General features: G+C 53.5%; 1 long non-coding RNA gene across 2 annotated transcripts; it reads right to left on the reverse strand.

Annotated features, from left to right (window-relative positions):
* Positions 1-843: 843 nt before the first annotated feature.
* Positions 844-9,078, reverse strand: LOC103670945. Of its 2 annotated transcripts, none has more exons than XR_570694.2 (3): positions 8,726-9,078; positions 5,499-6,856; positions 844-1,120 (listed from the first exon to the last, which is right to left on the reverse strand). It is a non-coding gene; the product is annotated as an uncharacterized LOC103670945 (long non-coding RNA). The 2 variants fall into 2 exon arrangements; XR_005836986.1 differs by lacking the exon at positions 8,726-9,078 and having other exon boundaries at positions 5,499-5,787; positions 6,724-7,337.
* Between the last annotated feature and the right edge of the window lie 3,144 nt (positions 9,079-12,222).

Consider the following 12,222-nt stretch of genomic DNA (forward strand, 5'->3'; position numbering starts at 1 on the left):
GTTCTTTGGGGAGCAGCCCCCTTCTGGACACTGGACAAGTAAGGGGTCCCAGATGGTCCCCCTTCCACCGGAGGCCACATTGACTTTCCATCAGCTCATGTGCCCAAAATGCCTCCTTTCCTGCTTGTTCAGGGGCTGCTCTGCCTCAAGGGTCCCCTGACACCCTGCTCAGTCATTTGATGAATATTTATTAAATACCTGGTCCAGCAGCATCCTAGGAAAACGGGCAAGACCCCTGCCACCTCGAAGCTTGCCCGTCAGCCAGGGAGACGGACGTTACATCAACGGCTAATCCCCGAGGACAGGAAGTACTCCGATGCCCATAGAAATCTGTGCACGAGTCCAGGTCCAAGTTCACGCTGTCTCTCGACATATTAATTCAGTCAAGCCTCGCAACCGCCCATGAGGCAAGTCCCATCTGCCATGAGCATCACGGTCACTTCACAGATGATTGTCAGAGGCACAGATACCCTAAGTAACTCGCCCAAAGTCACACAGAGTCTTAGCGGCAAAGTACACTGTGAACTCACAACACTGAGTCCCCAAACATGCTTGTGACTCCCTCTCATAGGTACTCGAGGAAAATAAAATGGGTTCTCAGGAGAGTGAGTGGCTGAAGACTAGGTCTGCTTTCTTTCTTTTGGGTGATTTTTTTAGGTAAACTTTGATCGAAGTAGAACTCACATTTGGAAAAGCACACAAACCAGAAGGAAGCGTTGGGCTCTGTGAGCCTTTGCAAAGTGACCACGCCGTGAAGACCAGTTCCAGCCCAAGAAGCCCCCCACCCCATCCCAGTCTCCCCCCCACATCTGTCCCCATGGACGTGTCTTGTCCCTTCTTGAACTGAACGTAGACGGAGTCATACTGCAGGTGCACTCCCCTGTCTGGTTACTTCCACGTAACTCCCAGTGTGCGAGATTCCTCCGTGTGGCTGGATGTGAGCACGGTTCCGCGGTACGAAGGACACCGTGACGCACCCTTTCCACAGGGGCACACACCGCGCTGCTGCCAGCGCGAGGCTGTTGTGAATAGTGCCGGGGTGAACTTCTTGTGCGTGGCTCTTGTGCACACGTGTACATCTCTCCGTTGGGTCTCTGCCCAGGATCAGAACTGATAGACCCTAAGGGATAAATACGTTCGGCTTTTCCACATGCTGCCAAAGCATCTGTCAGTGTCAAATCTGGTTCGCACTCACACCACAAGCAGTTACTCCACCTTTTAGCCCCACCCCTGGTGTTGCCTGAGCTTTAAGTTTTAGTAATTCTGGTGGGTGTGTGTCGTATGTTACTCTGCCTTTATTTTGCATTATCCTAATGAGTAATGAGGTGGATCCCCTCTGATGTGTTGACTGGCAGCTGGAATGTTCCCTTATGTGGAGTGCCCTCTTTCTCGTGGGTTCCCTTTTTCTTACTCCTTTGCAGGAGTTCTTTGTATATTCTGAATACCCGAGTCCTCATTGAACATCTATGCTGTGAATATCCCGTCCTACCCTGTGGACTACCGGTTACTTTCTTGTTGGTTTCTCTGGCTGCAGAGATGTTCTTAATTTTTATTTTATTTTAAAAGAGTTTAGCAATCTTTCCTTTTCAACCAATGCTTTTTGTGTCCTGCTTCAGAATTCTTTGCCTACCCCAGGGCATAAAGGTCACTTCCTATGTTTCTGTCTCAAAGCCTCGTACTTTTGACTTTACATTTAGATTTACAAATACTCTTAGAATTGCTTTTTGCATATGATGTGAGGGAGGGGTCAGAGAAGGCCTCTCTGAGTTGGAGAAGCCAGAGCCCACTCTGCGCCTGGGGCAGATCAGCGTGGATTACAGTGAGGGCAGCAGAGAGAAGGCAGTGTCTCTCTCAGGAGCACTGGAAGCTGCTATGGGATTTAAAGCACAGAGGGAAAGACAAGATGGCCTGAGCTGCTGGGTGGGCAGCAGGGTGTAAAACCAAAGGGTCTGGAACATTCTCATGACAGTGGGTCAGCCTTCTGGCACCTCTGAACACATCAAGCCCTTATGTCCTGCTTGATCCACTGGTCACCCATCCTCCCCTGGGACCCTCCTGGGCCACTCTGACTATGGTTCTCTCCTCTCCTTCTCCACCCCAGGCTCAGCCTGGTCCCTTGTGGGGACCCCAGCACACACTCTCCCACCTCTGCTCTCTCCTAAAAAGCCAGGTTGTCCCTCACCCCAGTATTTTAGGGTTCACCCAAGCCCTCTTCTTCAGTCTCTCATTTCCTCTCTAGAGTCCCTCTCCCGCTCTTGACTGTTTTCACTGACCCAGCAGCTGACTGCTCTCCCCTGAAGGAAACAACCGTTCTACCAGGAGGGAGATGGAATGTCTCCTCCACTAGGTGATATCTGCCTGATGCCCAAAATGTTCCTGCCTACAGATGTTCTCTTAGGGACTCAGTCTGAGAAAGGTGTCAACGGGAGCCCTGTGGAAGCTGCTGGCAAGTATTAGATCCCGAGACGTTGTGCAGCTGGCCCATAGGCCTTCGATGCATCTCCATGGAAGGAGCTGTGGGCCACAAGTCCCCAGGGTCTTCCCACCTGCAGACGAGACCCTCATAGCCCAGCTTCAAGGGAGGGACCACTTCTGTTCGGCTAAGAGACGTATCATGGCAATAGATGACCAGAATGGGGGTCCTTTGCTTTGGTAGAAAAGACAAAGCCTTCAACCATTAAAATAATTCCACCTCCATCCCCATCTGATCTCACCTCCAGCTTCCTCCCATAGAAGGTGAGCTCCAGGCTGGGACCATGCGCTGGAAAGAAATGGTAGGTTTTCTGGTCTCAGAGCACTCTCCCCACACCACCCCCCATATGCACACAATCCAGAACGCTCCATTCCTCCTGAACACAGTTTTCTTGATTGCTGTCCTTGAAAATATAGGTCTTACATTAGGGATTAGAATTTTCCAGCAGTCACATGGATAATGAGAACCAGCTGAGAGTCTGTTTTGGAAAAATTAAAGACCACAAGGAAAGGCTCTCCAAAACACAAAACCAAAAGAATGTTCCTGTCCCATAAGTCAGAAACCCACGGATATGCTGTTTATCTGTTTGTTTTTACTTAGAGGAGTGCTTTAGAAGAGCAAGCTCTCCCGTGGGAGGATTTACAAATGTGATGAGTGGGGGCAGATGTGACATTATTTAAATGTCTGGAAGTATTGTCTTCTCTGTCAAAGCTGAGGAGCCCCTGTTCTGCTTGTCTACCACTGCATAACAAATTATCCCAAGCACCATGGCTTCAAATGGCAACTTGCTATCATGTGCCAGCAGCCTGGGGGTCAGGTGGACAGGGCACAGTGGGAATGCGTGTGTCTAGGACCTGGGCTGAGCTGACTCAATTGGCTGGGAGCTGGCCCAGCATCTCTCCCTTGCTCTCTCTACACAACTGTCCAGGTGGATAGCTTGGGCTTCTTCATAGCATGGTGGCCTCAGGATAGTCAGACTCCTTACCTAGTGGCTCAGGGCTTCACAGGGAAGGATGTGAGAGCTGGGTGTCCTCTTATAAGCAAGGCCTAGAGCTGGTGGAGCATCCTTTCTTACCATACCCAAGTGGTCCAACCAGTCATAGACCAGCCCAGATTCAAGTGGAGGCAACATGAACTTAACCCGCCATGAAAGGAAAGTCAGATAATTTGTAACCATCTTTAACCACCACCACCCTAAACCTGTTGGTACCTGGAAACTTCAAGGCTCGAAATTACAAATGGCAAGAATCAAACCAAAAATAAATAGAATGCTCTAGGCAGATCAAAGAAACAGAAAGTAGAAAATGCAACATATTGCCTCTCTAGGTCCCAGGGGAAAACAAAAAACCATTTATTTATTCACCCATTTGTTCAGTAAAGGGAAGACCTGCTATGTGCAAGGCACCATCCCAGGTGCTGGAGATGCAACAAACGAGACAGACAGGGCCCTGCTACCACGGAATTTACAACCAATTGTCGGGAGGGGAGACATTAAGCACACAATTACAAAAGTATTAAACTATCGAAAGGCGACATCATGGAATCCTAAAAACATGCACTGGGGGGCTTTACCCAGACAGGAGGGTCAAAAGAAGTTCTTTTGAAGAAAGGCTGTGGACATGAAATGGATGTAAAGGACCAGCTGGGGTTTTCTGGGTGCGGGAAGGCGAGGGGAGAGGGGCATTCCAAGCAAAGGAAGCAGCCCAGGCAAATGCTCAGAAGTGGGAAGGCAGAAAGGAAACCAAGTGGCTGGAGCAGCAGAGTACAAGAGGCGGAGAGGGTGGACTGGACATTTCTGGGGCCCGATCCTGCAGCTTGCTAAGGATTTTGTCCCATCATGGGGACAATGGTAAGCTCTTAGGAGGTTTTAAGCAGAGAGGGACCTAGCCAGACTTGGGTGGGTCCTCTACACTCATCCTGTGGACTCAGGGAGGAAGCTGGGAGATCAGAGAGAAGTTGGCAATGGTTGTCCAGGTGAGAGGCAATGGGGACTTGCGCCAGGCAGGTGGGGTGGGAATGGAGCACATTCAGGAGGTGGAAATGACTATCCTTGGTGCTGACACAGAGCCTGGTCATGGGAGGCTCCCTATTAATATTTGTGGAAATAGAGGACACATGAGTGAATGGACAGGGTGTCAGAGATGAGACAGAGGCTTCAAGGTGGACCTCCAGGTTCGGCGTTCGAGCCCTGCAGTGGATTTTGGAGCTGTGGGTAAAGCAGCGCCGTAGGAGAAAAAAGAGGGAGAGTGAGCTCACTTTCAGACCCAGTGAGTTTCTGGTGTCCGAGGAGAAGCCACCCCTCCCTCCCTGGGTGAGGTTCTCTCTCGGGGGCCTGGGGGGTCACTAGGGGCTTTGTTTCTGGGCATCAGCACTAGGACAGAGCCAGTCCCCTCTGCTAAGCCAGGCAACTGGCCAGAACACGACTCCCCTCAGAAGGCGGGCTCTGTCCTAGGAGAATGAGCCACGGAGGCGGCGGGGAGGAGGTTGCAGCCCACCCCAAGGGCTAGACCAGCGCTTTGATGTTTCCCAGAGGGAACTGAGACTCCAGCCCCCATGTCTGATGATGCCAGTCTCAACAGGGTGCACGCCCAGCCCCAGGCCTCCAGCCTTAATTATATCCGAGACTGTTTACAGTGTGTAATTATTGCCATTAATTGACTGTGGGAGGCCACACTTCTCCCCTGCAGCCAGCTTTCTGACACTGTAATCCCCCACCCTGCTTGCCTGCTTGCAGCGGCAGGAAGGAAAGGTGGCTGGGTTCTGGCTTTATTCTATTACCAGGATATATTTATTTCTGTGATTTTGTAGAAAGAGATAAGCCAGCACAAAGAAGCACACACACACACGCACACACGCACACACATACACGCACAACAACAAAATCCAAGTTGCTTGAATCAGTATTCTAAACATAAACAATCATTTCTGCATCTCACCTAGTGCCTGCACTCCCTCCTTTCCTGCCTGTCTAACCTCTCTTTCTCCCTCCATATCTGTCATGATTCGTGAGCCTTAGTTTTCTCACCTGACAAGTGGGAGGACAGTCGTACCCTCCTCGGAGGTTTGCCATGAAAATTCCGTGGCTGTCAAATGTTCACTCAGTTTCTGGCGTGCAAGCCCCCACCTGCGGTGACATTGTCTGAGTTGTCACAGACAGCTCCTGTCTTCTGGGTCCTGCTTGGGAGCGGATGCATGCTGACTTGGGTTTGGACTTGGCGCACGCCAATCCGAGAGGCGGACAATGGTACTCTGGGCGCCCAGGGGAGGAGAAGCGAGTCCAGGAAAACAGAGTCTTCGCATTCGATGTTCCGTGTCTACACCCCAAAGCAAGTGCAGAATGAGCTGGGCAGACCTCATCAGTGTGTCCCCCTCACACCTACACTTGTACAAGCTCCTACCTTGACGGGAGGTCAGTGTGTTTCTACCCACCATGCACTCGAAGCAGCACTCTGCAAAGGTGAATGTGCGATTGGGGTCACGCACCCTGCAGGTGGGGAAGCCAGGACTGGAACTGCACCTTTGGCTCCCAGTCCAGTGCTCCTTCCATAAGAGCAGCCACGTCAAGCCCAGGGGACATGCAGTATGTGCTGTTAATATGCGTATGCCCACACATAAGCTGAGGTCTCCCCGAAATAGTCCCCGTGGAGGAGGGCGCCCTTCACCTAGGGGCTCGCAGTCTCCCGGGCTACCGGGCCTTGTCTGGCTTGCCCTTCTTGGAACCTTAGGACCTGCTGCTATGCCGATGGCCCCTGGCTAGGCCACGTGCAGAAGCACTAGGAGGGAGCTCTGGGGCTGAACCAACACCGCTCAGACCCACTGTGCTCCCTGCATGAACGTGGGCCAGTGACCCAGCCTCTTCCTGCCTCTAAGGTCAGGCAGGCTCCCAAGCAGGTCCCGAGGTCTGTGTGCAAGCAATTTATTAAGGAAGTGCTCTGGGAGGTGTGACCTCTCCCAACCTCTCCCAATTCCCCAGCAGCTCTGGTGTGGAAACAGCCCCTCGGTTTGTCCTCACTCCAGCCAAGGGAGCTGGGCTTTCGACCCCTGCACCCATCAGTCCCCAGGGACAGTCACCGTGGGAGGCTGAGCCACGAAAACCCCGGGCTCTGTGGCTCCGTGCCTGCCGGATCCCTGCAAGTCTCCGAGAGTACAGGTGCAGGCAGAGCCAGGCTGGGGGGCACAGAGGCATCGGGGGCTCGGGGGCACCAGAGCAGAGAGCCTCCACTGTCTGCTGCAGGCTCTTGTTTCCTTACCTGAAGAATGGGAATGGTAGCAAGACCACGGCATATCATAACTGCGGTGGTCCATGGGAGCCTTGCACTCAGACGGAAGTCAGGCTGGAAATGCAGCGGATTCTTTCTGCTTCCACAGTCAGACGAGAATGCACTGGAGGCAGGGAATGGCCTCTTAATCGCCCCTTGGGAGCTGGGCCACCTGAGCCCCTGCATCTCTAAACCTTGTAGACTTGGACAGGGCACAGGTCTGGGCACTTAGAGATGCCCCAGCCAACGCAACCACATGCCTCCCCCTCCGTTCCTTCTAGACTCTTCTGCGAGGGCTCATCCCGAGGGTTTCTCAGGGCCCTAGGAGAAAGTTCCTTTAAAGACACAGTGCTGGGGCTTTGTCTCCCCTCAGACTGAAACACGCCCTCAGCACTGGTGGTGTCCTGCTCCGGGAATGAGTTCACTCAAGAGAAAACACTTTGCAAGTCCAGCTGTGTCTAGCGGGATTGGAGTGTGGGCTCACCAGGAGCCAGCCCGAGGTACAGATTTCACATCGTGTAATTAGACTAATCATAGTAATTGTATTAACTGTCACTTCTCGGAACTGTACCCTATGTTCTATTATTAACACCCCCATTTTACAGGTGAGGAAACAGTCTCAAAAGGCAAAGAACCTCTCTCAAGTTTACCAACCACCTCTTGGCAGCCTCCCCACCCAGGGGTCCCGCAGCTGGGGGCGGGGGGAGAGGGGACCCAGGAAAGGAGGGGGTTCTCCTGTCCTGCCCGGGAGGGGCACGGTCTGCAGCAGGTATCGCGAGCTGACGCAGCAGAACGTGCTTGGGAGGTCAGAACGGCCCCGCTCCGCAGGAGGAAAGCACATCGGCCACACAGGGCATCAGGGAGCAGAGCGTGGTGGTTATTAACGTGTTTGAGGAAGTTGGTTTTTCTTGGCATGTCTTCCCATCAGGGTGCCCAGAAGCCAGGGTCTGGCCAGCCCCTGAGTGTGGGTCTCCCTGGGGGGGGGAGCCTGGCATGCTCCAGAGCATTCAGGGGTCCTGGCCAGGCCAGAGCAATGAGAGGGTGCAACAGACCATGTTTGTGACTGGTCTGGATCCCCCACCGCTTCCCCAGCCTCACTGGAATGGAGCACGGAGGCCTGGTTCCGAGCGGAAGTCATATCCAGGGGAACGAGCTCTTCAACCAAGCGTCTGCCTTCACCATTGCTGCCCCTGTCCACCGGGAGTGGACGTCCCCAAGTCCCTGTGTGAGAACCACCGATCTGATGAGGAATGGGCCCCTCTGGGCTGGGGCACCTGTCTCGCGATGCTTGCCTGGGACTCAACGGCCTTCCTTTTACCTACCCTTCACAGTTTAATTCTTAGGGTACAGGGGACAGATGTTGATGGTTCTTTGCTGACTTTCTCTTCTCCGTTTAGGAGGGCAACCTGATCCCCTACTCGGGGATGACCCGTCCAGGCGGCTCATGGCTGGGGAACAGGCATGCAAGTCAGCTCTGGACAATGAGATATGAGAAGACACGGTGGGGCTGTTGCCGTAGGTTTCCTCACTTTACAAAGAGATCTACAAGGAGAGATGACCCCTTCCCTGCTTTGGAATATTGTCACATCTGTGTGAGATGCTTGGAGGGGTGGCAGCCTTTTTGTGACCCTGAGGGGAAGCATCCAAAGACCAAGCCGGCACGCAGAGAATAGCAGAGAAGAAGCACAGTCTGACACTGTCCCTGAGCCACTGAAGCAACCGACCCTGGAGCTGGCTGCCTTTAGATTTCTTGCCCAATGACCTAACCAATTATCTTACTATTAAACCAGTTAAGACAGGACCTTCTACCACTTGTGGCGGAAGTCTCCCTAAAGAGTCAGCAGGGCTCCCGTCCAGCGCTCCTGAGCTCCTTCCTGCCCCTGGTGTCAGCCGTGAAGGAGAGTAACTTTCTACTTCTTTGAGGCGCCCCTAGGAGCCCCCAGTGTAAGTGTTTGTTTGCATTCAACAACCAAAAACCTTTCTGAGCACTTACCCTCTGTTACCACGCACGGTTCCAAGCGCTGGAGTCACAGCGATAAGTAAGACAGACCCATTTCCGCCCTCACGGAGCTCACAGCCTCGTGTCTGAGCACGGGGAGGGGCCGGGTGCAGAACAAACTCCCGAAAGCCACCCCCGGGAGCTCCTGGCCTTGTGCTGCTCAGGCTTCGAGCTTCTCCGATGTGTCAGGAATGTGCTGAACACCCAACAGATGTTGTTACCACATTTAACCTTCACGACTGGGGACCATGATGGTCCCGTTTTAAAGATGAGATGGTTGGGGCATCTGGGTGGCTCAGTCGGTTAATTGTCTGCCTTCCACTCAGGTCCTGGGATCAAGCCCCACATCGGGCTCTCTGCTCAGTGGAGAGCCCGCTTCTCCCTCTCCCTGACGCTCCCCCTGCTTGTGCTCTGTAGAAATGAATAAATGAAATCTTTAAAAAAAAAAAAATTAGGGGCGCCTGGGTGGCACAGCGGTTAAGCGTCTGCCTTCGGCTCAGGGCGTGATCCCGGTGTTCTGGGATCGAGCCCCACATCAGGCTCCTCCGCTATGAGCCTGCTTCTTCCTCTCCCACTCCCCCTGCTTGTGCTCCCTCTCTCGCTGGCTGTCTCTGTAGAATAAATAAATAAAATCTTTAAAAAAAATAAAAAATAAAAAATAAACATTAAAAAAAACCAAGATGAGATGGTTAAGGTAGTTGCCCAAAGGCACACAACTTTTCCAGTGACAAGTGGAGAACGGGAGAGGCCCCGACTCAGGAGCACAAGCCACCAGCCCACAGCTCTTCCCGCCTCCCGGAGCCACTCCCTCCGCCGGTAACTCAGCCTTGGGGCTGCCGGATGGGATGGTTGGTTGCTTGGTTGTCCTTGGCAGAAGGGCCCTCCTGTCTCATTCACTTTAATCAGTGGGATGCGAGCCATCAGTTTGCTGATGAGAGAGAGAGAACCGGGAGAGCTGAGGAGCTCTGGGCTCCTGCCTTCCAGACAGCCAGGGGCTAAAGCCTCAGTCCTCAGCTCGGCTGCACAGTTGAGCCACCAGGAGCTTCAGACCCCATGCCCAGGCCAGTCCCAGGCCTGTTAGAACCCAGGCTCCCAGGGCAGGGGCAGGCCCGGGCCCCTCCACGTGCAGCCTGCAGCAAGTGAGGGGACCAGCGTTCCAGCCAAGGGAGGCGTGTGCTTGCACGTGACGGGCGAGTCTACTGTGAAATGAAGGGAGGGAGGGGTGAGATGGCCAGTTCAGATCCGTGGACCCTGCAAGGACTTCGACGTTTTTTCTTGGGGAGGCTCATACTTGAAAGGAGAATTCCGTCAGCTGTGCGGAAGATAGCCGGGGAAGACAGGAGGAGGGGAGGAGGGGGGCGGGGGGCAGGGTAGTGGCTCAACGGTGATGACCTCTGGCAAGTGTTGGACAACTTAGACCCCTTTGCCTGGTGAAGCGGTGAGAAGTGGTTGGCAGAGCTGACCAGATTGGCTGAGAGATGGATGTGGGGGAGGGGAGAGATGAGCGAAGGTCAAGGAGGACTCCAAGGCAAGGCTTTGGCCTGAGGCGTGGGGAGAATGGGATTCCATTCATTGAGCTGGGCAAGAGCTGGGGGTGGGGGCTTGGGGCTTGGGGCACTGGGGGCTCCATTTGGGGCTGTTGCTTGAACTGATGCTCGGACATCTGTGTGGGAGTCAAGAAGAGGATTTTTTCTTAAAAAGTGGGGAAAACTTTACAGCAGTTTTGGTGCTAGTAGAGATGACCCAGCAGAGGGGGTAGTGTGGGTGTTCCAGAGGCAAATGGACGGCGCTGGTGCCTGAGCGGAGGGATGGATGGGGTCGGCGGGGGGTGTGGCGACACTGTAGAAACCCTCCTCCTGTGGCTCTGAACCAGGTGGACAGTGGGGAGCAGTGGAGATGTGGGGAGAGAAGCAGAGAGTGAGAAGTCGCCGTCCAAGAAAGCGGAAGGGGAAAGAGACCAGGGACACGAAGCCGATTTACCGGGCAGCTCCAAAGGCCCGTGCAACATCGGCAGTTAAGGGGCAACTTCTAAAATCATTTATGCTGCAAAATAATGCGGTTGGTGACAATACTGACCTCGGAGCCAGCGTGGTCTGGGCGCACGTCCTGGCATTGTTCAGTCGTGGTCAAGGAGCATCCCCTCCGAGCCTCGGTTTCTTCCTCTGTAAAATGGAGACGGTGAGTCTCCCTGGTGGGGTTGTGGGAGGACCAGACGCGGTGACACGGGGAACCTGGCAAGGGACACAGACACAGGAGACAGAGTGATTCTCGCCCGCCTTTCTGAGCCCCCCCTGAACTTCCCGGTGGTTGTCCCAAGCGTTCTGACTTTTCTAGAACTCGCCCCCGTTCTGTGCTTTCTGTTGGTACGTATGTCTCCCAGTGGGACAGGGAGTTCCTCCAAGGGGAACGAGTTCTAGTCCTCTTGGGTCCCGTGGCCGGCAGCACATCAGGCCCCTGGAGATTGCTGAGCTGATGCAGACGAGAAGGAATGCCCACTGCCGGTCTGGAGAGGGAGGCGGACTCCCGTGTGGCCCACGGGTTGGGACCTGGGACCCCGGGGCCGATCTGGGTAACCGGCAGAGTTTGCGTGCCTAGTGAGGTTGTCTTCAATAAATAAAATCACAGACAGAAAGCAAGGGAAGGGGAAACAAGGAAATTGTAAAATCAATAGGCGACTGACATCAGAATTTACTGTGCAATGGGAGATACTGAAAAACCAGAGTATGGGTCTGAAAACATCAGCATTTCAGAAGCGCTCGAGTACCATGCCGGTGGGCAAGAGGAGCCTCACTCTGCATTAGATCACCGAGCAATCGCTGAAATGTCTGCCTTTTGCTGCACAGACACTAACTCCTTCCTGACATCCTTGTGGATGGAACCGTCTAGAACCATTTCCAAAGCCATGAACAGAATTGAGAAATAATTTCCCACCTTGGTTGCTGGCACCAAAAAGAGCTGACTTGGAGTTGGTTTGTCATTATTGATTTCAAGTGAGATGTTCCCTTCAGGAAGGTTCGTGAACCTGGAAGGGGTCCGGTGGGATCCCACGTCCTGGGCAGTTTTCCACATACAGGGCATGCGGGGAGAAACCAAGCTCGGGGCTACATGTCTCTGGCCAAGGAGCCATTAGCCACTTGCTCTCAGGGCTAATTCGCTGGGACGGATGGTGATGCCCAAGGATTCCAAACCTGTCTTTCCAGGTGTCTGTGAGCCTAGCGTTCAAGTTGTGTTCTGCATTCAACCGAACACTCATCAGTCACTGATTTTGTGGCGTGCCCACTATGCTGAGTCATGCAGAATGCCGTGAGGAGCAAGCAGGGGAGGGGGACTCACCTATGCTCTCAACTTGCCCTGGCCACCCCTTAGCTTCAGTCGTCCTCTGTCTGGATTCCCTCTTCTCTCACCAGACCCCCACTTTTAAAGATCCGCTTCGGTGATGCCTTCTCCATAAAGATAATTTAGATCCCCTATGTCGAACAGGATTCTCTCCA

Source organism: Ursus maritimus, unplaced genomic scaffold (genome assembly GCF_017311325.1).
Source record: "Ursus maritimus isolate PB19 unplaced genomic scaffold, ASM1731132v1 scaffold_22, whole genome shotgun sequence".
NCBI classification, from domain to species: Eukaryota; Metazoa; Chordata; class Mammalia; order Carnivora; family Ursidae; genus Ursus; species Ursus maritimus.